Here is a 27,861-nt window from a genome sequence, read left to right as displayed (position 1 = left end):
GATCCAACTTTCTCTGGTCTTCCTATCCATCCTTATACCATGAGGCGGAATGAAAATGCAGTGACCAAGCACTTACCCATTACTATCACATGGAAGCCAACCTGAATTCTGTGTGTGTGTTTCATTAGCTGTGTGACCCTGTGTTTGCCTCAGTTTCCCCACTGGTAAATTGGGGATAATAATAGCACTTACCTCTTGCAGTGAGGATAAAATGAGATATTTGTAAAGAACTTTGCAGACCTTAAAGTGTTATACTGATATTGGCCATTATTATTACATTCTCTCTGTCCTTTTCTTTTTCTTTCCTACTCTTTCTATTTCTCCCCTGGGCTTCTTTCTTCTCTCTGTCTGCTTCTTCTCTCTGCAAATGAGCCTAAAAAGTAAAGCCCATCTAACTAACAAACAGTCCAGCAGAGGATATTGGAAGTCTTCTGAAGTTCATGTTGTCCCTCATAAATACCTCAGGAGCTTCTGCCTCTGGACTCTGATCACTTTCCTTTATAATTCATCAGCCAACCAAGTACGCATGGAAGCAATAGGTCCATAAGGTAATACCCATCCCACCCAACCCTGGCAGCACAGTAACTTAAGGAATCTTTGGGAAATTGTTGAGGTGCCACTCAAGAGGCAGCCCTGAATAAGCTGCCCTGACAATGAAAGTGGGTATAATAGACCTCCTTTTGGCAATGAGATGCTTTGATAAAAGTGGATGTGAAAGTGATTCCTGTTAGTGGTTGCCCGCATGAGCCATGCCTAGACAAGCTCCGTGTGCTTTGGGGGGGAGCCCTCCAAGGACACTGGGAAGTGATGGCTTATTCCTGCTCCCACTAGCCCAGCAAAAATACCTCAAAAGACCCCAACAAGATAAGAATAACCTCATTCTACTCTGGAGCCCAAGTTGGGAGTCGCTGAGGCATCACATTTTGGGGGTTTTAATGAAGAATTGTCTCAATGATGAGTTCTGGAGATAATTGCAGAATGTTTATTATTCTTGGGAAACAAGTTAAGAATTTCAGTATTTATAGCAAATTGGCAAATGTGGAAATCACTGCATACATCCCAGGTGTGGGCTTCCTAGAAATGTCATTGGTAATTATCACCAGAGCTGTTAGCTATTTATCTCTTTCCCAAGGCTGATGAATAGGAGTGCCATTTATTCATTAAAAGATGAAAAACAAATAGCATCTCCTTGTTCTACCAGTAATGAAGCCATCCCTGAGCCTTGGAGCTCGAGGAACAGAAAAGATGGTTGTTTCACTTCCTGGTGACTACAAAGTACCCTCTGTGGCTGGGCAGCTAGTACATGAACCAGCCCCAGAGAAAACAAATACAGATCTCTGGGAAGGGGTTAGAGGGGGAAAGATGGATAGGGATCATGCTTTCAATTGGACATTAATAACCTGAAAATTAAGGAGTTATCTGACATTGGAAAAGCAAGTACCCCCATGGAAAGATTGAGAACAGCAGAAAGCAGAAAACATTGCAAAGAAAGGTATTTATTTGATAAATGCTTAAATGGATCAATGAATGGCCATGTGAAATGCTCATGTTTAAAACACAGGGCAGACAGTCTTTTGTGCCTGTTTTATTCACATAATGTTAATTTCCAAAGACAAACTGAACAAGTGTCAACTTAATACAATTTATCTCCGCATTGATTGTAAAATTTTGGAATTCTTATGAATTTTCTGTGATGAATTGCTGGTAGTGCTTTTCTAATCGTCGAGAAGGGTGATCGAGAAATTGCCAACCATACTTGGAACATCTGTAATAGCAGCTTCCGTGAATGTTACATAGAGCTATATTTTATTGCCCCTTTGGCTGGTAGTGTTGTGGCTTGGGCAGTATGATGTAGTAGAAGAAACATCTGATAATGTTCTGGATCTGGAGATGGAGGGCCTAGCTTCAAATCCTAGCTCTGTTAATTATTACCCATAAAACCCTGGGCAAATCAGTCCCTTTCCCTGAGCCTTACCATCTACTTCTATAAAATTAGACAATTGTACTAGATAATTTCTAAGGCCTCTTACAGTTCTAAATACTGTGCTCCCATTTTGTTTGGGGGAGGGAATCATTCTATGGGCCTTTTAGAAATGTGTCTTATGGTATATATGTATATGTATGTGTAGGGGTATGTATGTATGTATGTAAGTATGTATGTATATATGTATGTGCATGCACATATACATATGTATACATATATTTATATGTGTTATACAGATGATTATATGTAATATATAATTATCAGTTATGTTTATTATATATTATATTACTATATATTACTATATATGTATATGTATATAAATTCATCAGGACTTACAACATACTTTTCTTATAACGGTCCTGTGAAATAAATGGCATAAGTATCCCTATCACTCCCATTTTATCTCACTTTATAGATGTCGAACCTGAGATAAACCAGTAAAGGACTTTGAGATCAGGCCATATGAAGACCAAGTGGAGGAATTGGGAATGTTTAGCTTGAAGGAAATAATACTTTGGAAGGTGGGGAGCAGGGAATAGATACACAGTATCTGTTCTATAGTATTTGAAGAATTATCATATGGAAGATTCGCTCTGTTTCACCCCAATTAGGGCTTCTTCTGGTGGTAGTAAGTTTTTTCCTTTCAAGAAGTCCTCTAGCAAAGGCTAGAGAGCCACTTGTCAGATAGGTCATAGATTTAATTTTTGTTCAGGTAGAAGTTAAGCTCGATGGCTTCTGAGATCCCTTCTGACTCTGAGCTTCTGTGAGGCACTGAAGACTTAAGTGACTTACCCAAGGGTGCCTGACAGAGCCGGAATTTATGTTAGCATCTTCAGTTTCTTTTAGGATGGGGCTTTTTCTGTCTTCTCCCTAGTCCACTCAATGAAACAGAGTCACACAGTGGAAAGAATGTTGGTTTTGGAACTAGGATTTGCTTGCTGGGTTTGAAACCTGGTTCTGTCACATCCTCCCTAGATGACCTTGAACAAGTTACCTCTCTGAGCTTCCATTTCCCTCTTTGTAAAGTGACGCAGTTAAACTAGATAATCTCTAAAGCCCATTATAGCTCTCCACCAGGGTTCTGAAACTTCTGTGTGTGTGTGTGTATGTGTGTGTGTGTGTGTGTGTGTGTGTGAGAGAGAGAGAGAGAGAGAGAGAGAGAGAGAGAGAGAGAGAGAGAGAGAGAGAGAGAGAGATGGACCCCTTGGACAGTCTAGGAAAGCCTTGGACCTCTTCACAGAATCATGTTTTTAAATGCATAAAATACACAGGATTCCACTGAAATGCAGTTATCAGAATATTAAAAGAACAAATTTATTGTCCCCAGGTTAAGAACCCCTGCCCTGCATCTTGTGATAGCTATGAATGAGGGAGGACAACAGAGTGAATAAGGAAGAATTATAGCCAGGCTCTGTTCTTCCCAGGGGGAAAGTAGTTTGAGTAGTTCAAGTCAAAACTCAACTCATCTTATGAAGCAGAGCCTTTAGCAGGCCACGTGATTTATCCCCCTGCCTCTCTTTCCTTAAGATCCTTGCTGCTGTTATGATGGAAATCATGCTAGATTTGGAAAAAGAAGACCTGGGTTCCAGCCCCAGCTCTGTGATTGAGACCGAATGATATCTAAAGAGGAAGGAGTGGAAGGTATGGGAAGGCTAGATAATTTCTAAGGTCTCTTCTATCCATGGGTCCTATTATATAATACTTTTTATTACAGAACATCTTTTATTAAAGGCCTCAAAATGCCTAAAAATATTTGTGTCAGTTATCGTTAAGTCAGGCTCGGAATAGAAACCTCCTTTCCCCAATTCCCAATCTAAGACCTTGGGCCACACAGCTTCCCTTACCTTTCCCTACCCTTAGTCTGAGAGCCTTCCCAGCAAAGAAAAGTGAGAAGGCATTTTGATTGTGTACATCGCCTGTGAGACACCACTTGTCCCTTGATTACAAACATCTCTCACAATCCAAAAAGTGAGCAATAGCTTGACGGTCTGCTGGCAGCTGCCTTATTTTTCTCTTCAAAGAAAAACAATACTTTTTCAAGAAGGAAATGAAAACCTTTGGCTCAGAGTCACCCTTTTCTGTACCATCAAGATGTGCCAGAGAAGTTCTAGGCCACTCCTCAGCTATATATCTTTCTTTAGTTCTGTCAGTCAACTCTCCTTTATTCGTGGGGAGATAATCTGCTCTGTGACTTCTCTGGGGTCACTTTTGTGACCAGAATATAACCTTCTTCATAATATGGTGAACTCAGAAATGGTCAATCCTTTTAAATATTTATTTACCTGGGCAGCTAGGTGGCTCAGTGGATAGAGCACTGGCCCTGGATTCAGGAGGACCTGAGTTCGAATCTAGTCTCAGACACTTTACACTTACTAGCTGTGTGACCCTAGGCAAGTCACTTAACCCCAATTGCCTCACCAAACCCCCCCCAAAAAAAAATATTTCTTTACCTAACATGCATGATTAGCAAAATATATCTACTGCCCTTCCCCTTCAAAAAAAATAAGTGTAGAATCTAAAGGAAACATGTTTGATTCGATTAAACTCAACAAGCATTTCTAAAAGCACTTAATAAATGTCCCAGGCACAGCACACATTGTTAGGGACATATAGACAAAGAAGCAAACAGTCCCTGTCTTTGGGGAGTTTACCTTCTACTGGTGAGGAGAGGAGGGAGAAGCAGAAACACCATGTTTAGAGATAGGCAATACAAAAAATATATACAATAAGTAATAATGAGAGCTAATATTTATATAGTACTTTTTTCTTTTTTTTTTTTTTGGGCGGGGGGCCGGGCAATGATGGTTAAATGACTTGCCAAGGGTCACATGGCTAGTAAGTGTCAAGTGTCTGAGGCCGAATTTGAACTCAGGCCCTCCTGAACCCAGGGCCAGTGCTCTATCCACTGGGCCACCTAGCTGCCCCCTAGTACTTTGTTTTGCAAAGCACTTTAACATAGAGTTCCATATATACATTTGTTTGATCTTCACAGCAGTCCTGGGAGGTAGGTGCTATTATGATCCTAATTTTATAGATGAGAAAACTGAGTCTGAGTGAGGCTCAGTGACTGGCCTAGGGTGACAAAACTAATAAGTGTCTAAGGCAAGATTTGAATTCTGGTCCCAAAGTCAAGCACTCTGTCTATCCACTGTGCCTCAAAATACAAAGTAATTTGGTGGTTGAGTCACCACTGACCACAAAGGCAACCAGAAAAGGCCTTGGGTACGATGTGGCACTTGGGTGAGAGTTTGGATTATCTGCATAACTAGTATGCAAGATAAAATATTGGCCATGATTTGGAGTGGTCATATATATTTTTTTCAATGATTACCCCATGCAAACAAACTGTGTTGAGTTGAATGATTCTTTTGAGTGTAGAAAGAAAAGATGCCAGATCACTTTCTGTCTTGTGCTTGCCAAGGATGTATTTCTTAGTACCTTTTTCCCATTCTCAGTGGAAAAGTACTAGAACTGAAATCAAGCTCAGCTTAAGAATCACCTTCTTAAGTCAAACAATTCATTGGAGGATTAACATAAGGAACATACATCCCTGAACTTGTATTTTAAATTGGTTGTTGGCCAAAAAGGCAGACAATTAGGATACAAGATCATAGATCTAAAACTAGAAGGGCCTCCAAGTTCATCTAGTCAAACCCCACTCCACCCCCATTTTACAGAGCAATCTTTGGCCCAGGGAGATTGTGATTTGCCCAAGGTCACACAGATAGTGTTACAAGCAAGATTTTAATCCAGGTCCTCTGACTTCAGAGCCTAAGTACGCCCAGTGACTCACTGTGGGGATAGACAAACATTTTTCAAAAATGTAAATCCAAGAGTTTTTTCTCAGCAACCTTTTATAACATCTGTGTGTTTTGAAAATGGGTCCTATCCTCATTACATGATAAGTGTATGTATTGCAGCCTGTTATTGGCACTCTGGGAAGAAACACTTAATAACAATAACTGATGTTTGTATAATTCTTAGCAGTTTTAAGATGCTCTATATGAATAATCTTGTTCGATATGGGCAATAGGTAGAGCATATTTTATACAATCACAGGATCTCAGGGTTAGAAGGGACCTCAGAGACCATGTAGTTGAACCCATACCTCAATATGAATCTATTCTACAACCTGGGTCTAGAGTAAAGGTTCTGGGTTCAAATTCTACTTCTAATACTTATTACCTGTGTTTTCTTTGGCAAGTCACTTAACTTCCTCAGATTCTTCATCTATAAAAATGAGAGGGTTGGGCCAGATGGCCTCTCAGTTCCCTGCCAGCTCTAGAACTAGAGAGCCTCCCCATGAAACCTTCCAAAGAGGGGAAACCCAGTACTTCCTGATGCAGTCGATTCCACTTTTGGATTGCTCAAATTGTTGTTCATCTTTCATTCTTAAAGAGGACCAATGAGAGCATGAGGGTGAGGTCTTGACTTACATGTGAACTGGATATGAGTGGGGCAGACTTGAGCAGAATCATCAGCCTCACTCTCTCTTCCAGAGTCCAGTGGCAGGACAAAAGTTAAGACAAATGTGATGGCCCAAGATGTCATTGCATAAATTATTTTCAGGTTGTTTTCCCCTTGCCCTACCCTAAATCAAGCCTAAATCTGCCTCTTTTTGTAAATTCTGCCATTTGTTCCTAGTTCTGTCCTCTGGATCCCAGCAGATGACAATAATTTACGTACTTGGATACATCTATTATGTATGTATTTTATCTTCCCCAAATCTTCTCTTCATCTAATTACCTTTTGTTCTTTCAATTGACACTCCTATGGCTTGAACTCTAGTCCTCTCACCATTTTGAGCATCCTTTTCTAGTCTGTTGATGATCTTACTAAAATATGGCCTATAGTAGGAGATGGGGTATGCCAGGTGTGATTTGACCAGGGGAGGCTTCAGTGGGGTTATATTGCTTCCATTATTCTAGACGCTACGTCTTCATGATGCAGACCTAAGATGCCCATTTTACAGAAGACAAAACTGAGGTTTGGAGAGGTTATGACTTGCCCTACCTTATAAGGCTGTTGGTAGTGTCAAGATAATGGAATGTGATAGATGAGATTTGGCAGATACTCAGGAACCCACCTGAGTAGATTACTGACTGATTTGACTAGATTACTAGTTGACTAGATTCTAAGCACATCTGGTTGGTACTTGAGAGTACTTATGAAAGCATGGTTCTCAGAAGCTAAAAAAACTTTGAACTTCCGGCCCAGTCAACCAACCAGCTTGAAGAACCTCCCATTTCTGTGAGGGGACAGGAAGGAGGAAGGAGAGCCTGCACAGAGAGCGCTGTCTCTTTTGGTTCCTGACTTCACTGTGGTGGAGGAGAGAGAGACTCCAGAGGACTTCACAGGGAAATTGAGGAAAGATAGGATTGCCAGGCTGTAGGAATTCTGTTCTCAATCTCTCTCTTTCTATCTTTCAATAAAGCCTTAAAAACCTAAACTCATTTTATCAGTGATTTTAGTCAGTTTCCCCCAAAACTGGGGGAACAGATTAGGACCCACATTTAGAATTTTAAATTACACAGTAGGAAAGTGTTTTGTCCACTTTAAGTAAACATAGAAATACACGTTGTTATTTTTATTACCCGAGATCACATAGCTAGAAGAACACAGGACTTGAACCCCAGAGTATTCTGATTCTAAGTTCAGGGCTCTATCTACTATGCTGTACCAGTGGTCTGACATTCTCTTAGTCATTCAAATAAAGGAAGAACAAGAGCAAATAGCTTTAAACTGCAACATGAACAATTTAAATAAGCTATAAAGCAGATTTTCCTAACCTGGTCCAATGGGAATGTATTACAAAGGGAGGCTGTGTAACCATCTTCTCTGGAATTAGGGGCAACCCCCACAAATCATTCAGAACAAACACCCATGAGGTCTAGTCAGAGTTCACATGGAAAGTTCAAAGTACAGGTTACCCAATAAACCAATGGCAAAACATTCCAGTGACCACCAGAGATTCCCAATTCTATTTAGGGAACTTTAAAAAATAGGTTAGGTTCTCTTTGGTCAGGATTAGTTGAAATGTGGGCATACCAAAATTTTGAGGCATAAATTAAATACCACCTACCCTGTAAGTGTCCTCTCAGCACTAGAAATATGTTTAGTTTTAGCTGTACCAAATGAAACAAAAGCATTATGGAAATATTTAGTGATAGAAAAGATGTTATCAACTTCAGGGTCCATAGGCTATTCCTAAATACTACATTGGTTTGCCCAAATAGATGACTCATTTGTTAGTGTTAGTCAATGGAGAAGTGGCCTATGGGTAGGCTACTGTTGCTGAGTTAATACCCAGGATTATTTATTCTGTTGTAGAGATCTGATTAGTTCTGTTTTTCCTCTATGGTAGAGTTAAATTCAATTTCATTTAGATTCATCCTGGAATCACCTGGTAAGAATCCTTATGCTTTTCAGCCCAGGTTCACTCTCCAGTACTCACAAGAGATGTTCACAGCCTTACCCTGTAAGAGAATGGTGTCCAATGTGGTTTTCCTGCCCTTGGGACATCTAGAAAATTTCACTTGATTTATATCATTCGTTCATTCCACAAATAGTGTGGGTATGCTGAACCACAACTGATATTTAGCACATGCCTATGCACAGTAGGGGATGCATTAGTAGAATGTAAGTTCTATAAGAACAGCAGTGATCTAATTTTTCTTTGTGTCCCCAGTGACTTTCACATGGTAGATGTTTAATAAACATTTGTTTAATTGAATTGAATGTAAAAATAAAAGTAGAAAATACATACCTAATGTATAGGAAGAAAGGACAGGCAACTGGAGAATAAATCCAACATTTAAAGTGAGAACTAAATAAATACAAAGGCTATACCTTGTATAAACTTTCTCTCAGTACCTCCTTAAGTGCTTTTGCATGCAATAAGCCCTTTAAAATATTGGTTAAAAAAATTAGTCAAATTACATGCAGGTCATGTGTGATCGGCATGGAGTCAGGTTGGTCCAAGAAGGCATCCTAGATCTTTTGCATTATGTAAGCACCTAGAATCATGTGTTAGGGATGGGGAGTGGGAAGGAGAGTGGCTGCCAGTAGATATATTCATTGACGCTAATGGAGGATTATCAATATCAATTGGTACTAAGGAAGTGATGCACATAGTTGATGACTGAGACTTTGGACTGGGAATTCACTTTCCATCTCAAAGTCACAGAATCTCTTGGTTTTGTAGAAGCCACTTCAGGCTAACCCAGACTTGAACAAGAATCCTTTCTAAGGTTTACCCAGCAAGTGACCATCTAACCTCAGCTTGAAAATCTCAAGGGAGAAAGAACCCACTGCCTCTGGAACTTGTAGATAGCTTCAATTGCAAGGAAAGTTTTTTTCTCGCATAAAACATTGCTCCAAGTTCTGTTCCCTGAGGCTGGGCCAAGACAAATCTAATTAACTTCTGCATAATAAGTCTTCAATTACTAGAAGGCAAACAATTGTCATTTAACACCCCAAACCTTAGTCTTCCCTTCTCCAAACTAAAAAGCCCCAGTTCTTTCAAATGATCCTCCTACAGTCGCCATTACCATCCTAGTTGCCCTCCTCTGCATGCTCTCCAATTTATTACTGTCCTTCCTAAAATATGGTACCCAGAACAGAACACGATATTCCAGTTGCACTGTGCCCAGAGCAGAGTTCATTGGAGCTATCATCATCTTGTTACCAGACATCATTTCTCTCTTAATGCAGCCTTAGATCACCTCCATTTTCTTAGTTCCCACATCACAGAGTCCTTCGCTCCCTATAGGATTTAGAGAGTTTCCTAACCTCTTTTTTCAGTTTCTGAAATGGGACAAATGCCTTCCAGCTGATGGCCTTTCAGAAGTTTGAAGAAGAGTAAATGAGTTCACCTCCTTGCATGAAGCAACATTTTCATGGTCAAGAAACTTCTGAAATGGCTAAAATTGAAAAGTGAGGCACAAAGACAAGGTCAATAGTACCCTCATTCCACTTCCTTGGAGCCCCAAGAGCACTTTCTGCCTCAATTTGGGCACTTACTGCATTTTTGTCTTGTTATTAGAGTGATTTGTTTTTATGTCATATCCCCTTCCCACATTCACTAAGATTGTAAACTCCCTGAGGGCAGGAACCATGTCTTATTTATCTTTAAACTCTCCTAAGGCTAGAGGTAGAGGCATTCAATAAGGTTTTTTTTAGATGATTATGACTCATTAGTTCATTCTTTCCACTGGTCCCTATGTATTCTGTTGGTCACAGCCTGATGGAGTCTTCTCTGTCAAGTCAACAAGCATTTATTAAGGGCCTACTGTATGCCTGACTCTGTACTAAGCACTGGAACCAAGTACAAGAGCTGTCTATGTCAGTCAATGTAGTTGATAGATAAAGTTGGTCATCACAGAGACAATGTATTTTATCTGCATGGCACTGTGCATACAAATTGAGTACAAAAACATCTTGGTAAGGTGAGAAATTTGAGATACTGAGCCAGTAGGGAAGCTGCTTTTTAAAACTCATGATGTGAAGTCACTACCAACTGTGACTTCATTAAAGAAGCAAAGGAGGGGCAGCTAGGTGGTGCAGTGAATAGAGCACCGGCCCTAGAATCAGGAGGACCTGAGTTCAAATCCGGCCTCAGACACTTACTGGCTGTGTGACCCTAGGCAAGTCACTTAACTCCAATTGCCTCACCAAAAAAAGAAGAAGAAGAAGAAGAGGCAAAGGAGACAGTTTTCTACAGAAGGGGGTGGGGGGGAGGGGGAGAGAAAAGATCTAATTTGATAAAGGAGAAACATACAGGACACCTTTCCTAGAGAGTAATACCTGCAGAGAAGAAGGCTCCAGGCCACAGAATGTCCCAAGTTTTCCTTATATAACACCATTTTAGAAGTTTGATGGTTGGTTGGTGGAAAGCATTCTTCAGATAAAAAAAGACACTTTTAAGTCATGCAGGTCATTTTAAGAAGTTTAAAGACATCTGTGAATACTATTGTCACTGATGAGTTTACTTCTAATAATTTATAAAATTATAACCGTGACTTGAAAAGATGTTTAAAATTGGCGTTGGCATGGGAATTCTCTCCACTTATACAAATGAAAAGTTTTCCACGTATTAATAGGTGGTTTCATGAGTTTCTGTGGCCAAAAACCCCCATGCCCGGATGGTCAACCAATCAAAGGTGCTAAGCTTCTGTGGCTTTAGCTAGGCTAGTCTCTGATGACAGAGATATAATCTGTCACCAGGCCTAAACTCAAAGCCTTTCAATCTCAGTAATACCTACCGGGAAAGGTAGTGTGGTATACAGTAATAGAGCACTGGCCTCTGATTCAGGAAGAGCAGGCTCAAATCTTCTGTGAAAGAAACCAGCTGTGTGACCCAGACAAGTTGCTTAACTTCTCAGTGCTCTAGGCAATTCTTTAAGAATATAAGTTGCTGGGCAGCTAGGTGGCACAGTGGATAAAGCACTGGCCTTGGATTCAGGAGGACCTGAGTTCAAATCCAGCCTCAGACACTTGACACTTAACTAGCTGTGTGATCCTGGGCAAGTCACTTAACCCTCATTGCCCTGCAAAAAAAAAAAAAAAAAGTATATAAGTTGCTGACCTGCATTAGAAGATAGAATTTCCTCACTTGGGTGTTTCCTATACCAATGAAATCACACAAATCCAGTCCCTAGCCTTCTCCTTCCTTTAAAGAGAAGACATTTCAGATGAGAAATTCATATTGTATCTTTAGATACAGGCATTGATGCATGCATCAATAAAAATCAAAGAGCACTAGTGTTTTTTTCTTTTAACCCTTTAGCCCCTGGTCTGAATAAAATGAGCCACTTTTACTTCATTATACCAGTGAACTTCCTATTCAGTCGTTTCAGTTATGTCTGAGTCTTTATGACTCCATTTAGGGTTTTTTTTTTTGTTTTAGGACAATGGGGGTTAAGTGACTTGCCCAGGGTCACACACCTGGTAAGTGTCAAGTGTCTGAGGTCAGATTTGAACTCAGATCCTCCTGAATCCAAGGCTGATGCTCTAGCCACTGCGCCACCTAGCTGCCCCACCCATTTAGTTTTTTATTGGCAAAGATACTAAAGTGGTTTGTCAGTTCTTTCTCCAGAACATTTTACAGATGAGAAAACTGAGGCAAACAGGGTTAAGTAAGTTGCCCAAGGTCACAAAGCTTGACTAAGGATGGATTTGAACTCAGGAAGATGAGTCTTCCTGACTCTAGGCCTAGTATTCTATCCACTGAACCATCTAGATACCCCAATGAACTGCTAGGACAAGGATTTTAAAGGAGCCACATGTTCAGTGGGAAATCCAACTTATCCTTCCCTCTGGTACTGCTAGTTCATTCCTTTTAGACAGAGAATATCAGAAGTCTACCATTTACCTGAAAATATGCTTCTCTTTAACCTTCCCCTCCCCCTCCTCATAAAATATACCTTAAACTCATTTCATGGTGCCCTTGATTGCTACTTTGACTAGAGTCAAATATTTTTTCCACCTATATGGCAGGTAAAAAACTGTGGCTTCTTTTTTATAATACTTCCTTTCAGAGGTCATTATAGCCATCCCTAAAATCAAAACCTCATCTAACAAGTAACTGCTACAAAATTCTCAACTCCACACTGAAACTTTTCCAAAGGTTTTCTTATGGAAAATCTCAGCTTAAGGCTGTCATTCATTCTTGCAAAGGCCATTGAATGAAAATTATTTCCCTAGAGTGGTCTGTGCTTCTGGTGATTTTTCTGAAGTCATGATCTGGAATTCTGAATGAAGCCCATGGTAGGGAACAATGAGCCTTACTACAAACAATAAACTAGGCCGTACTTTCCTTATGTTGCTGACATGAAGTCACTTGACTCCATATACATTTCTAGACTAGCATCTCCATGCTAAATTTGACCCAAGGAGAAGTACTGGCTAAAAGTGAGGAAGAATAAGAATCAAATGATCTAATAAATGAAAGACTGGAGGAAATACTGAAGTACTAATTCTAGAGAAATTGCAGTATCAAAGGTTCTCACATCCAACTAGTCTGTCTCCTGATTTTTGGATCTTCCTGAAATGCCATAGTCAGGGGTGGAGTTGAAATTCCTTTAAATTGATGCTGAAGACACCAAAGTCCCCTCAAAGTGGTTTCTAAATAGACTAATTTACAAGGAATCAAAGCAGGAATCACCAAGGAGGCATTTTTAAAGGTAGAGGAATCTCTTTCCATGATATTTTTAGAAAGCATTCATAAAACTACTTCTCTGAGATGTTTTAGGTTAGTCGTCCTACCTAGTCAAAAAGTTGGCCTCAGAAACCTCTAGGACCCACAGGTTTCTAAATGTTTTCTATACATGATTTATTTTGGACAGGAAAAAAAATTTTTTAATGTAAATGCTTTTCTCGGGGACTATTCCAATCGTTTTTTTCTCTATTAAAATCTTCAATATCCTTACCTCTACTCAATCTCTATCACAGCAGATGCTCTTACCTCTTACTTTACTGAGAAAATTGAGGCAATCTGAAATGTACTTCCCTCATCTCACCTACTCCATACCTTAAAGGAAGAGGCAGCCCTTCTCCTTGATAAGATCACCCCTTCTACTTGTGTCCTTGATCCCATCCATTTCCATCACTATTCATCACTACAAAGTGAATGAATGAATGAATAAGAATAAGAATGGTCTTCCTTTGAATTAGCCATTATCTACAGCAGGGGTTCTTGACCTGGGATATGGGGACCCAAGACCCATGGATAGATTTGGGGGGAAGGGAAATCTATTAACTTAGATGTAAAAAATGCTTTATTTTAATTAATCTCTAACTAAAATTTAGCATTTCCTTCCATTATTAATGTAAGCAACAAACATATTCCAAGAAGGGTGCTATAGGCTTCACCAGAGTGCCAAAGGGAACTGTGACACAAGCAAAGAGGCTAAGAATCCTTGAACTGGAAGATAGCATATGTTATTAAGGAATTACACATCTAAAGCATTAATTCATCCCAATTATTTAAATTAAATTAAAATACAAATATTGTCATGTAGTGGCTTATAGAAGGTACCAGAAGGAACACTGGCTTTGGAATCAGAAGACTTGGGTTTGGATATTGATTCTACTCTCTATTTGACCATGGTTAAGCCCCTTCCCCCCAACTTCCTCCTATGTAAAAAAGAGGGACTAAATGATCCCTTTGGCCCTTTCTTATTGTAAATCTTGTGATCCTAAACATTTCCTTGTCAACAAGTATTTGCCATGTCTAAGGCCCCATGATAGATGCTGTGGAAAATTACGAAGAATGACCAGACGTGGCCTCAGCCCTCAAGGCGGGCTCACAGTCCTCTTGTAAAAATAAGCCAGGATATGTGAAAAGTTAAATGACACTATAAAAGGGTAATAAGAAAAATGCCACCAGGCAGTTTGTGCTTAATTAACAAATGGGGGCAGCTAGGTGGCGCAGTGAATAGAGCACTGGCCCTGGAGTCAGGAGTACCTGAGTTCAAATCCGGCCTCAGACGCTTAACACTTAACTAGCTGTGTGACCCTGGGCAAGTCACTTAACCCCAATTGCCTCACTTTAAAAAAAAAAGACAAGATGTTAGGAAAGGAAAAATCACTGTGAGAAATCAAGGAAGGCTTTGGGGGGAAGGTGGGACTTCACTTGTACCTTGAAAGAGGAGGATGGCTTGTCTAGGCAGAGAGGAGTCGGGAGGGTGCCCTGCTTCAACAAAAACACAGAGGCAGGAAAACACAAGGTATATTCAGGGAAAAACAAGTAGAGCAGTTTAGTGGAAGTGGGTGGTTTGTTTACATAGAGAAATAGTGGGAGAAGGGCAATGATCTGGCCTAGAGAACCTTTCCCTTCTGACAACGGATCATGGACCTGAAGCTGAAAGGGACTTTGGAGGCCAAAGAGCCCTGGGTACTTAGAATGTAAGCTAGGAGACTTCCTGTTTACCCAAATCTTTTGGTTTTAGTTCACTGCCAAGTCCATGACACCGGTTCTGTTTTTCTTTATCCCTTCTCCTTTGTTTCCTTACCATGTGCTTGGGAGCATTTAATATAAGGCTCAGTCCTTTCTACACCAGCAATCAGGGAAAAATATAGATAGATAGATAGATAGATAGATAGATAGATAGATAGATAGATAGATAGATAGAGAGAGAGAGAGAGAGAGAGAAATATATACATACACACACGTATATATATGTATAATCTTGCAACCCTTTCTTTCATTTAAACTGTCACACTTTAGTGGTCCTCTTTTTCACATGGTGAGAGTTTTCAGAAATAAATTAACAAGTACTAATTTATAGCATATATGTATGTGTATACATATATGCATAGACAGATTAATTAAAAACAGATTTCTTTTTTTTTTAAGGCAATCAGGGTTAAGTGACTTGCCCAGGCTCACACAGCTAATTAGTATCTAAGTTCAAATTTGAACTCAGAACCTCCTGACTTGAGGGCTAGTGCTCTATCCATTGTACCTCCTAGCTGCCCCTAAAAACAAGATTCTTAAGAATTTTTTTGTGTTCAATTATGAGTGGTAATCTCATCTCCAGCCAATCAACAAGCATTTATTAAGCACCTTCTATATGCCATGCAGTCTGCTCAGCTCTGAGGATTAAAAAAAAAAGTGTGTTGTGTATATTTATATTAACTTTAAGGGAGATCAAGAAAACTTTCTTGTAGAGGGTAGAATTTGAGTTGGGACTTGAAAGAAATTCAAGGGAATTCAAGAGGCAGAGATGAAGAAGGAAAGCATTCCAGGCATGGGGGACAGCTAAAGAAAATGCACAGATTCTGAAGAGGGAGTGTCTTATGGGAAGAGGAGCAGAGAGGCCAGTGTCAATGGATTATGGAGTATTTTGAAGAGAGTAAAGTGTAAGAAGAATGAAAAGGGAAGATCACCAAATACAAAATAGAAAAAAGTTGATTAGATGATATTTTAGAGGTTTTATAAAAAGCAAATCCAATGGAACTAAGAGCAAACTGGGGAAAATCTTGACATTGAGTTTCTCTGATAAAAAAATATCTCATTTCTAAATTATATAAGGCACTGATTCAAATGTATGAGAATAATAGTCATCCTCCAATTGCTAGTCAAAGCATGCAAACAGGCAGTTAACAGGCAAAGAAATTTAAGCTATATGAAAAAAAAATGTTCTACATCACTCATAATTAGAGAGAGGTGAATTAAAGAACCTCGCACCCATCAGATTGGCAAAGTTGACAAAGAAGGAAAATGACAAATGTCAGAGGGACTATAGAAAACACAACCAAATTATTGTACTGTTGGTGTAGCTGTGGATTGGTACAGCCATAATTGAAAGGAATTTGCAACTAAACACAAAAAAGTTACTAAACCTTTTGACCCTGTGGCACTATACCTACACAGATAACCCAAAGAGATCACAGAGAGGAAAAAGTCCTATATTTATAGCTACTTTTTTTGTAATGACAAAGAACTGAAAACTAAAGAAGGACCCTTTAATTGAGGAATGGCTGAACAAATCACAGTATTTAAATATAATGAACTACCACTGTTCAATAAGAAATGATGAAGGAAATGGTCTAAATTGGGAAGACTTACATGAACTAATGTAAAGTGAAGTCATCAGAACCAGGAGAACAATTTATACCATAACAACATTGTAAACAAAAAACAATTTTGAAAGACTTTGAGATTCCATCCAATGAGCAAACTTAATTCTAGAGGATCAGTGATAAAGAATGCTAATAACTTCCTAACAGAGAAATAATGAGCTAAATATTCAGAATAAGATACATATTTTTGGACATGGCCAAGATGGGAATTTGTTTTCCTTCACTATGAATATTTGTTATAAGCATTTTATTTTTCTTCTTGTTCCCCCAATGAGGAATTTTTTGTCTTGTTTTCCCACTTCTAATAATGACTGACATTTCATGTAGTGCTTTTAAGTTTTCAAATCATATTAGATACATCTTCTCAATAGAGACTCCAAGAATCCTCTGAGTAGGTACTATAAGTATTATTATCTCCATATTACAGATTAGGAAACTGAGGTTCAAAGAGGTTAATTGACTTGCCTATGGTTGTACAGATAGAAAGGGTCAGAGGTGGGATTTGAACCCAGGTCTTCCTGACCCCAAGTCCAGTATTCTTTCCAGATTATCTCTCTATGAAGGGCATCGACTGTGTTTATGTGTATGTGTATGCAATTATACTTACATGGGGATGATACCTGAAGTACTTGTCATATGGGATTATTGTAAGGATCAAAGTAATAATAGACATAAAGCGCTTTGAAAACCTCAGAGAGCTAAATAAGTATCAGCTATTATTACTATTATACATGCTTAAATATAAAAGGTCTTTTTAACTGCAAGAATGAGAGCAAGTTGAAAAGTGGGCTCCGGGACTTACTCATCACTTAAAAAGCTTGTGATGTATAAATAGGAAAATAAGGAACATCATTAAGCTCAAGGGCATGTTTTAATGGCAGTTAATTAACTTTTAGAAAATAGTCAGCAAATATTTTGCCTTTCTGCTAAGATGGGTCCTGGAGAGACTGTCTCTAATACCTAACTGCGGGTGGTAAAGTATGAGTAGGGATTTTAATAACAGCCGCCTGTATAAAGAAGTGTTTGTTCTTGGACTAGTTTTAGTCTCTTCCCCCTCACCCAGCCAGCACTCAAACAGTTGTCAGTTAATGGGCCTGAGATAGTGAGATGGAATTAAATCTGCTCTGAGGGTTACTGCTTTCTCCATTACATGATGGAATTGTGTCTGTAGCTAATGGGATTGTCTGCTTTTATTTTTCCTCCCATCCTGAACTCCCTCTCCTGCTTCTTATCAGCAGTACTGCTGTTTTCCCTGATAAAAAGGTATGCCAAAAATGGATTAAAAGGGGACACATCTGTATGGTCAAAAGGGATATCTTCTTTGTGGCCACAAATAAAAGCAAAAGACAAGAAAAATACCTAATATGTGATTTTCATAAGCCAGCAGAGGGTCATAGGGTTTAGGGAAGGTAAGGACCTTAGGCCAAAAAGTAGGCCTTCAAGAATAAGCTGAGGGGCTCAGAGACACCTGCAAAATGTCAAACAGGAGGCAAATAACAAACAGGATTTGAAACCAGATCCTCTGACTCCAGATCCCTTGCTCTAGATCGGAATACCACATCCAGGCTCTGTCAAAACATAAGATTCATTCTGACCACATTAGGTAAGGATACCAAAAGTAATAAAGTAAATAAAATCCCTCATTTTAAGATTTGAAGTCAAAGTGCCTGAGTTTGAATTCTTGCTCTGCCACCTATTTCTTGTGTGACCTTGGTCAAGTCTCTTCCCATCTCTGAGTCTTAGGTTCCACATCTCTAAAATGAAGGGGATTAAAAGGCCCCTAAGCTCTGAAACTATGAATTTGATCCCTGCCCATAGTAACAATACCTTGCAGATAATTAGAAAAATTTGCCAGCCCACAAATCTTGTACTTCATAATTATATGTAATATATGGAATAAAATAAAATCAATCCTTAACCTGCTATCAGTTATTATTAGGTCATGATCCATCAGCAGATGAAGATCTGCAGGGCTCTTCTATACTTGAGTGTAAAGTGTCAATCAGTGAAGAAAGACTCATGATTGGGAAGACCAAAAAAAGGAGGAAGAAGAGGTATCCCAAAAGGTGTAACAATAGATGGGGATAATGTAGGAGATGTTCAGGGAAAAGTAACTTAAGAAAGAATTGCTTTGTAATCAAAGAATGTTAGGACAATTCTTCATGCCTCGAATATATTCCGTACAGATCCACTTGTTCAGATGTTCTTAACATTTTCTGTGTCATAGATTCCTTTGGTAATCTGGTAAAGCCTATGGACCTTTCTTAGAATTATATTTTTAAACATTTAAAGGAAATGCTAAATTTCACTTAGAAATTAGTGAAAATCATTTCTTGCCTTCACAATGGTTGGGGGAGGGGTAGAAAGGAGGGAGAAAGTTTGGAACTCAAAATTTTAAAATAATGATTTGGGGAGTTTCATAGAAATAAAAAATATACAAGAAACAAAAAAGAAATTAGTGAAAATAAGAATATAATTTTTCTCATCCAAGTTCATAGACCCCTGAAATCAATGAACACCTGAGGAGTCTGTGAGCCCTAGGATAAAAATTCTTGCTCTGTTACAATCCCTCATTTAACAGATGGTAAAACAGGCCCAGAAGAAGAAGGAAATATTAAACTATAGAACATAGAATGTAAAAACTGGAAGGTCTCTTAGAGTTCATCTAGGTCAATCACTTCTTTTAGAGATGAGGAAACTGAGACCTCAGTCAAGGGAAAAGTTTGCTCAAGGATACAGAACTGAGAGAACCAGGAGTAGATCTTATGATTCTCAGGCCAGAATTCTTTCTTTTATATATTTCTTTGTATTGACCTTTGCTGATCAGCAACAGAGCTATGTTAGTTTTTAGCAATGGAGCAGTAAGAGCCAAAAATTCTGAAGGGCCCATGTATTGGGCTAAGCTTTGAGAGACTTCAACTTGAATCTGCTGTTCTCCCCTTTCTTTGATCAACCAGTCAGTCAACAATTATTTCTGAAGTACTTACATTTGCATAACACAGTGCTAAGCTCTCAGGAACCAAAGAAAGGCAAAAAACAGGTCCTGCCTCCCAGAAGCTCACATTCTAGTGGGGGAGACAACCTAGAAATAACTAAGTACATATAAGATGAAAACGGAAGAGTAGATGAAGGTAATCTGTGTTGGTTTAGGGGGTTTTGTTTGTTTGTTTGTTTTTTGGTGAGGCAATTGGGGTTAAGTGACTTGCCCAGACACTTGTCAAGTGTCTGAGGCTGGATTTGAACTCAGGTCCTCCTGACTCCAGGGCTGGTGCTCTATCCATTGCGCCACCTAGCTGCCCCAGATGAAGGTAATCTGAAAGGGGAAGGCATTAGCAACTGGAGGGGAGGGGATAGGGACTAGGAAAGGCCTCTTGAAGAAGGTGGAATTTGAGCTGTCTTGAAGGAAAGCAGGAGCAGAGGTATATGTGTGTAGGGGTGGGGTGGGGTGGGGGCATTAGGGGGAGAGCATTACAGGCATGAAGGTTACATGGCCAGTGTAAGGGCACAAAGAAAGGAGATAGGGTATCATACTCAAGAAATCAAGTAGACCAACGTAGCTATGTCTTAGAAAGCATGGAAAAGAGTCGGGTGTAAGAACATAGGAAGGGACAAGGTTACAAGGAATTTTAAATACCAAAGAGATGACTTTATATTGGATTATGGAGGCAGTAAGGAGCCATTGCCACTCATCGAGAGGAGGGTGACATGCTCTGACATGCACTTCAGAAAAATCACCTTGGCAGCTGAGAGAAGGATGTGTGGAGGGGGAAGACACCTAAAGTAGGGAAATCAATTAGAAGGCTCTTGTAACAGTCTAAACAAGAGGTGATGAGGGGACCAAACTAGGGAGGGTTGTTGCTACAGGAGTAGAGAGAAGGAAATATGTGTGTGTGTGTGTGTGTGTGTGTGTGTAAAAGAAATGTTATAAAGGTGGACATGACAAACTTTGACATTGGGTATGATATGTGATTTGGAAATGAGAAGTCAAGGATAACACAAGGTACAGGATTGTATGACTGGGAGGACTGTGGTTCCTTAATAATAGGGAAGCTCAGATTGAGATTTGTTGGAGGTGGAGGGAAGGATAGAGTTCATTAGTTCTGCTTTGAACATGTTGAGTTTGAGATGCCTATGAAACAATTATCATCCTGAGGTAGGTGATTCCCAGATCCATATATCCATTTCTAATCTCTCTCCTGAGCTACAGTCACACATTTCCAACTGCCTCTTGGATATCTTAAATGAAATAAGATGGATATATAGCTCTGGAAATCATCTACCTCAAGATGATAGTTGAACATGGGAATTGAGAAGATAACTAAAAGAGGTAGAACACTACAGAACAGAAAAGAGGCTCAGGATAGTTCCTTGGGTATATCCACATTTAGTGGGCATGACCTGGAGAAAGATCCAGTAAAGAAGATTGAGGAGTGATCAGACAGGTAGGAGAACCAAGACAGAAAAATGTCATGGAAACCTAAAGAGAGAAGAGAATATCCAGATGGAGAAAGTAATCAACAGTATCAAATGCAGCAGAGATCACCAATAGATAGAAATTGAAGATGAGAGAGAAAGAGGGAGAAAGATAGTTGGGTGGGAAGGCACTTTCTGGAGAAGTCAGAAGAGGGTGAGATAGGGGTGCATGTAGAAGGATTCACCTGAGACTAAAGTTAAGGAGAAAATAGTAGAGAAAGATTTCTGCGTGATATGAATTAAAGAAGAGGGGAGAAGGGACTTTAGGAGTAGAAAGGAGGAAATATATATAAGAAATGTTATAAAGGCAGAAAGAAGTTCTCTGGGAATGGTCTCCATTTTTTTTCCAGGGAAATATGAGACAAAGTCTTCAGCTGAGGTGATTGGGTAAGAAGCAAAATTGGAGGTTTGAGGAGAGACAAGTTGTTGCTCAAATGCTGTTTAGACTGGTTTCACCTTGGTAGATAAATTTTCCATGTGATAGGGCTCTTTTTCCTACATCTTTTTCCATGGATCTTGAATCCTATAAGCAAGTGTGTTTTATTTGAAGAATAAAAATACTGAGGACAAGAGAATGTATGCAAGTCAATTTTATGTAGGGTATTGGGAGAGAATCTTGGAATTGGTATCCATGGTACTGGGTTCAAGATCCAATTCTCTTATTTACTGTCTGTGAAACCTTGACTATGTCATTGAGCCTCCCTTTCTAGCCTCTAAGCTTCTTCCTCTGTAAAAAAAAAGGGGGGGGGGGCCCGCAGGAGGTTTAGATTCTAAATCTTAAGAATTTGTGATTACAGAACTACAATCCACACTAGAATCAGTGCCTTTTGTCCACTAGACCTTAGCTGTTGAAACTTGCTTCTTACACAATGGGTGGCCACACACACAGTGAGCCCTGCAGAAAAGGGGAAAGACTTAACAATCTCTTACATAAAAAGGGAAAGGCTATATTAGAGTTTGGAGAAAGAGAAAATCTCACCCATCCAAGGAAATTCCTTTCCTTGATTTATTTCTCTTACATATAAATTGTGTCTCTCCTCCAATTACCCTGCCCTCCCCACAAATATCCTCCCCTTTAGAACAGGGCATGTGGTATACTTCAATTCAACAAACATTATGCTGTTGTTTACTATGTGTCTGGCACTCTACTGGGTGCTGGGAATACAAAGACTTAAGTGAAACACTCCCTGCTCTCGAAGATCTTACATTCTACTGAGAGGAGATTCTACATACACATAGGAAAGTAAATACAAAGTAATTTTATGGAGATAGAGTAATTGTTGGGGACTGGGGAAAAGATCAGGTAAACTTTCACCTAGGAGGTAGCAACTAAACTGTGTTTTGAAGAAAGATAGGGACTAGACATGGGGGATAGCCTATGAAGGGGTATGTTGTATACTTCTCTGGAATCCCCCCAGTGATGAGCATTCAATGGGTGCTCAGTAGTGGTTTGCTTGATTGATCTGGCTGGCTATAGCTTGGAAGAATATGTTAGGCTGGCATTCCCCTTGATGCCCTTGGAGGTTCTGGTAGATCTGAAGATGACCCGCGATGGCAATTCTCATGTTGTCAGGTCCTTCATTCCATCCGCCAAGATCCCTAGACTTCCTGAGGGGCTATTAGCAACTGGCGCTAAGGAATGCCTTTTGAATCTCCCATCGTCTTTGAGAACCCACTGCCTCATTGAGTTGTCACATCTGGGACAGTTCACCAGCTCAGTGGCCATTATCCTGCATATCTGCCTAATGGCCTTATTGTCTCATAGCACCCTTCTCACATCTCTCCTACTTGTCCTAAGGGCATCTAGTCCATCACATTCTTGAGCTCTGTAGGCAGAGCCCTCCCATCAAGTGTTGCTCCAGGTTCCAGTTTTCCCAGGCAGCCCTGCCTTAGCCAGCAATGGCCCATCCTATCAGAAGCACACATGATCCGTCCTGTCACATATAATCTGGCAGGAATTGCTAGAGTCACAGTGGGTTAGGTCACTGAAGGAGGGCCACAACTGGAGATTGCTCAGAGGCAGCTTCTGTGCCTGGCACAAACTGGATAATATACTTCCTGCCTGCCAAGATTTCAGATCTGAGGCTACTCTCACCCAACCTCAAGGTGGCCAGCTAGATACCAACAAGCTCCTGAACCAAGTATTTGGGGGTTGGGATAGGTTCAAGGGTAGGGAGTAGCAGCTCTTGCTGCTGCCCAATGGGCCCAACCAGAGCTCAGTGTAGCAGCCAAGTCAATGAAATCTCCTCAGGGTGGTTGGGATCCGAGCAGGAGAGGACAGCTTTCCAGGGCCTGGTCTCATCACTCTACATTATTTCCCCTTCAAAAGCCAGGAGCTGTGTGTCCCTCTTCTCCAGCAGCTAATTCTTATCAGATAGACAACTAGCTAGGATGTTCCAGACATTCTCTCTGCCATAGTTAAGAGAAATCTGGGAGGACATTTAGAAGACTTCTTTCCAGCCATGCTTGTACAAACAGTACCCTGTGAAGCTAAAACAATAAAAAATACTCTTTACGATGCAGGGCAGGGATTAAGTGGTGTTTTCATCTGTTTCAGCCTCAGTACTCTGGTTTGCTAGGTTATACCAAAAGGCGCAGATATCACCAAGTTATGCTTTTGTATATAAGTCTTAACCTGCTTTTCTTCCTCCTGATTTTTTTTGTGAGGCAATTGGGGTTAAGTGCCTTGCCCAAGGTCACACAGCTAGTAAGTGTTAAGTGTCTAAGGCTGGATTTGAACTCAGGTCCTCCTGAATCCAGGACCAGTACTCTATCCACTGTGCCACCTAGTTGCCCCCTCCTCCTGATTTTCTTATCCTGAATATCAGTACAGGTCTATGCTCTTAAATCACATAGGCCACAGCCATTCCAACTATGTGCCTTTTGTCACACTGTAACTTGGATTGTGTAGTATAATGGAGGACCAGAGGACCTCCATTGAGGATTAAGACCAACAAATTTATTTACACTTACAATCCAAGCAGTTTTTTAATCCCAGGGAGGGTGCATTCCATCTGTATAGGCCCAAGTCTAAAGTGGCATCTGCTCTCAGCCTTTTCTTACTCAGTTCTTTGTCTCCCAGATTTCTTGACTTCCTTCAAGTCCTAGCAAAAATCTCACATTAGACAAGGAGCCTTTCCCAATCCTCTTTAATCTCAGAGCCTTCTGCCCGTTTATTTTCTTCCATTTACCTTGCATACATCTTATTTGACATAGTTGTTTGCATGTTGTCTCCCCTGTTAAACTGTGAGCTCCTCACAGGCAGGGACCATCTTTGGCCTTTCTTTGTATCCCCAGTGTTTAGCTCAGTGCTTGGCACATAGTAGATGCTTAATTATATGCTTTTAAACTGATTGACCAGTTGTTTCTTTAAGCAAAAGAGGTGATTTGTGGGCACTATTACTCAATCAAAATTAATTACATTCCAATAATTTTTAAAAGACTTATTTCTAACCCCAGGATACTTTGGATATGTCATGCGGAGAATTCTTTTCTAAAAATTGACTGATTCTAATTCATCAGAGTGACTAATACATCTTACGAGGGATGCATCCATTCCAAAGACAAGGCTTGTTTGGGTCCTGAATTTCCACTCGCTCCTCTCCTTGCCTTTTTCCAGGACTGGGGCTGGGGCTGGGGCTGGTGTGAAAGCCTGTCATTCAAACCTACAGCTTGTCTCATTGGATCCACCCGAATAACATTTAGCTAGATTTATCCCATTGAGTTAGATCAATTGATTCCTTAATGAGCCATATCTGTGCCTTCGGTTACTTGTCACCATTGTTCACATTTACAGAGGAGAGGCTATATTTGATTATATGTGTTTTCCTTCCATGGACTAAAGCCAAATCCTTTTTCATGGATGAAATCACTGTGTCTCAAAAGGACCCTGCTCATTTTGTTTCCTTCTTCCACTTGCCTAGTCCATGCCATATGACAAGACATGATTTTTTACTTTAGTTTCCAAAACAAAAGGCTTTATTGCTTTTAAGAAGAAAATTCTATTGCCAGAACACCCACGAGTAACCAATAAATGCCAGTATGCGTAAGTATTTGGAGACAGTGATTGTCTGAGTGTGTAAATGTTTATTGGTGTCCATAACATTCTTTGCACCACACCACTTAGCACTTATTTTCATATTATCTTTTATTTTCTCATTTTCATCTATATTGGACACTCCTAGACTATAAGATCCACAAGGACCGAGGTTGTGGCTTTTAACTGACATATTTCACAGAAACCCTAATATAGTCCTGATTACATAATATCTTTAATTTTTTAATTTTTTAGTGAGGCAATTGGGGTTAAGTGACTTGCCCAAGGTCACACAGCTAGTAAGTGTTAAGTGTCTGAGGCCGGATTTGAACTCAGGTACTCCTGATTCCAGGGCCGGTGCTTTATCCACTGCGCCACCTAGCTGCCCCATACATAATATCTTTAAAACTCAGATTTTCAAACTCCCTCCACTGATACAGATCAGAGCCACTCTGTCCCTTAATTGATAGATAATTCTGCATGGGGTGCTATGGCCCAAATTTTTCTTCACTTGATTTCCCATCTTTGACAAACCCCTCCAAATTTAGCAAGATTGATCCACATGGTCCATTGGAAGGAATGCCAGATTTGGATTCAGGGGCCTAGGAATCAAATCCTAATTCTGTCATTTATCACCTTTGTGACTGAGCAAATCACCTACCCTCATAGATCCTCAGTTTCCTCAAATATAAAATAAGGACTAGATGATCTAGAAGGTCCCTTTCAGCTCTATCTCTTTGTTCCTATGGTCTTTGTTTTTTGTTTTTGTTTTTGTTTGGCGGGGCAATGAGGGTTAAGTGACTTGCCCAGTGTCACACAGCTAGTTAAGTGTTAAGTGTCTGAGTCCAGATTTGAACTCAGGTCCTCCTGAATCCAGGCCCAGTGCTTTTATCCACTGTGCCACTTAGCTGCCCTCTCCTACGGTCTTTGGACAACAAACACACAAGTCTTTCCTGGACCCACAACTCAGACTTTTTCCAGTTTAGTAGGATCTGTCATATTCATACTGTGCTAGTTTAGCCTTCAAAATCTCGGAATCATCTCCAAGCCAGGATGAGGCATCAGGGAGGACCATTGTGTAGGTAGCATATCAAAAATTAATATTAACTGGATCAACGAAACAACAACAGAGAAGGCTTCTGCCATTATCTGAACCTCTATCTGAGATGAGATACCATTTCCCATCAATAGTGGTTTCTGAGGATTAATGGTGAAACATGCAAGACACATGCTTCTTATCAGAGAGATGGAGGAGTAGAGGTATGGGATGGGATATACATCTTTAGACATGGCCAGTGAGATTTGTTTTGCTTGCCTTTGTTTCAAGAAGACAAGAATGGGACGTGACAGTGATATGAAAAGAAAAGAAAAAAGAGCATCAATAAAGCATTTTAGAATAAAAACAAAAATCACCTGTTGGTATATGGAGACCAGTACTATGAACACTAGTGGCAGCCTCCATAACTCATTCTTTTGCCCCTGATTCTCTGCTAAGATTGTCCTCCAGGATCAGTTTGAGCATCTGCTTAGTGACCTGCACTCTTGTGAAATTTGGGAGAGGGGACCAGGGAAATGAAGAAAAAAGAGTCAGCCAAGCCCCTTACCTCCTTATCTTTTAAGTTATAGATCTCAAGAATTATCACTAGTGCCTAGAAGTTCCTACTCATTTCCTGGCTTCCCAAAATCCATCCAGTGAATTACCCCTGTTAACCTCTTGGAGGTAATCTAGCCCCACTGCCAATAAACTTCTAGAGAGGCTTCAGTTATTTAGAAAAAGAAGTAGATTGAGACTCCACAAGCTATTTACCTCAAGTGATCTAGAAGCTTCAACAGTGTTTGAAAATCTTGGAATTTTAGAAGTGTAATGGACTCAAATGTACATAGAATCTAACACTTTCATTTTACAGATGAGGAAACTGAGGCTCAGAAAAATTGAATGAATTGCCCAGTGTGCTGTTCACAGAGCTAGTTAGTGAAAGATCCAGAATTACAATCTTACCTCTGGACTCCTAGGCCAGGGCTATTCCCACTATATCATGAAAGGCTAGACCAGCTAGCATGAATTTTCTTTCCAAAGGTACCATATGTATAACTAGTCAGAAGAAACTTCACGAGAACCTGAATTTTAATAATCCATAAAATTCAAGAAATAAACTCCAAAAGATAGAGAAGTTCTGAGTCATAGCATACTATCTATTCTAGACCCAATAAGGTTAATGTACTGGTAGATGAGCCCCTACCAAGAGCTCATGGGGTAAGACATAGCTTATGTCAGTGCTCTCATAAGCGGTCATCATGTGAATATGGTTAGTCATTTAGCTCACACAAATATTTGTCCTCCAGAAAGCACATTTCAGAGAGCATTCTTCTGATAACCAGAATCTTTTTCACACCCTCCTGTCTTCCAGGAGGCATGTGTGCAGAAGGGGTGTAGGCCCACTCCCCAGCCACCATGATATTGATGACTAATTGAATGATTGCTTCTCAGCACAAGTTGTGTTTATATTCTTTGTACTCTGGTGCAAATGCCTAATCGCCGCCTCTTGGCTCGATGAACCAGATTCCTTCTTTCCTTGCCAGCAAGTACATAAGGTACTGTCACCACTTGTTGGCTAAGTGCCTCCCCATTGGACAGCTCAGGAGATTGGATTCCCATCACTTCTTGGCCACTTCTCTGTAACAGAGGTCACCTGACTCTCATTAGGGTTCTGTATGTCAGACCTAGCGGGGCTTAAGTGCAAAAGTGGATCATTGCCAACCTTCCAGCTGTGCAAAGCTTTCT

General features: G+C 40.0%; 1 protein-coding gene and 1 long non-coding RNA gene across 2 annotated transcripts in view; one reads left to right on the top strand and one right to left on the bottom strand.

Annotated features, from left to right (window-relative positions):
• The window catches only part of LOC122740947, a 38,829-nt gene extending 30,961 nt beyond the window's left edge, over window positions 1-7,868 (bottom strand). Inside the window, exon 1 of the long non-coding RNA XR_006354796.1 lies at window positions 7,774-7,868. This is a non-coding gene — a long non-coding RNA (uncharacterized LOC122740947). The remainder of the gene's footprint in view (window positions 1-7,773) is intronic.
• Window positions 1-27,861, top strand: part of GNAO1 (G protein subunit alpha o1) — a 265,161-nt gene that overhangs the window by 43,548 nt on the left and 193,752 nt on the right. The window lies entirely within an intron of this gene.

Source organism: Dromiciops gliroides, chromosome 2 (assembly GCF_019393635.1).
Source record: "Dromiciops gliroides isolate mDroGli1 chromosome 2, mDroGli1.pri, whole genome shotgun sequence".
Taxonomy (NCBI): Eukaryota; Metazoa; Chordata; class Mammalia; order Microbiotheria; family Microbiotheriidae; genus Dromiciops; species Dromiciops gliroides.
The sequence above is the reverse complement of the archived record's forward strand: the minus strand, read 5'-3'. Positions and strand labels throughout refer to the sequence as shown.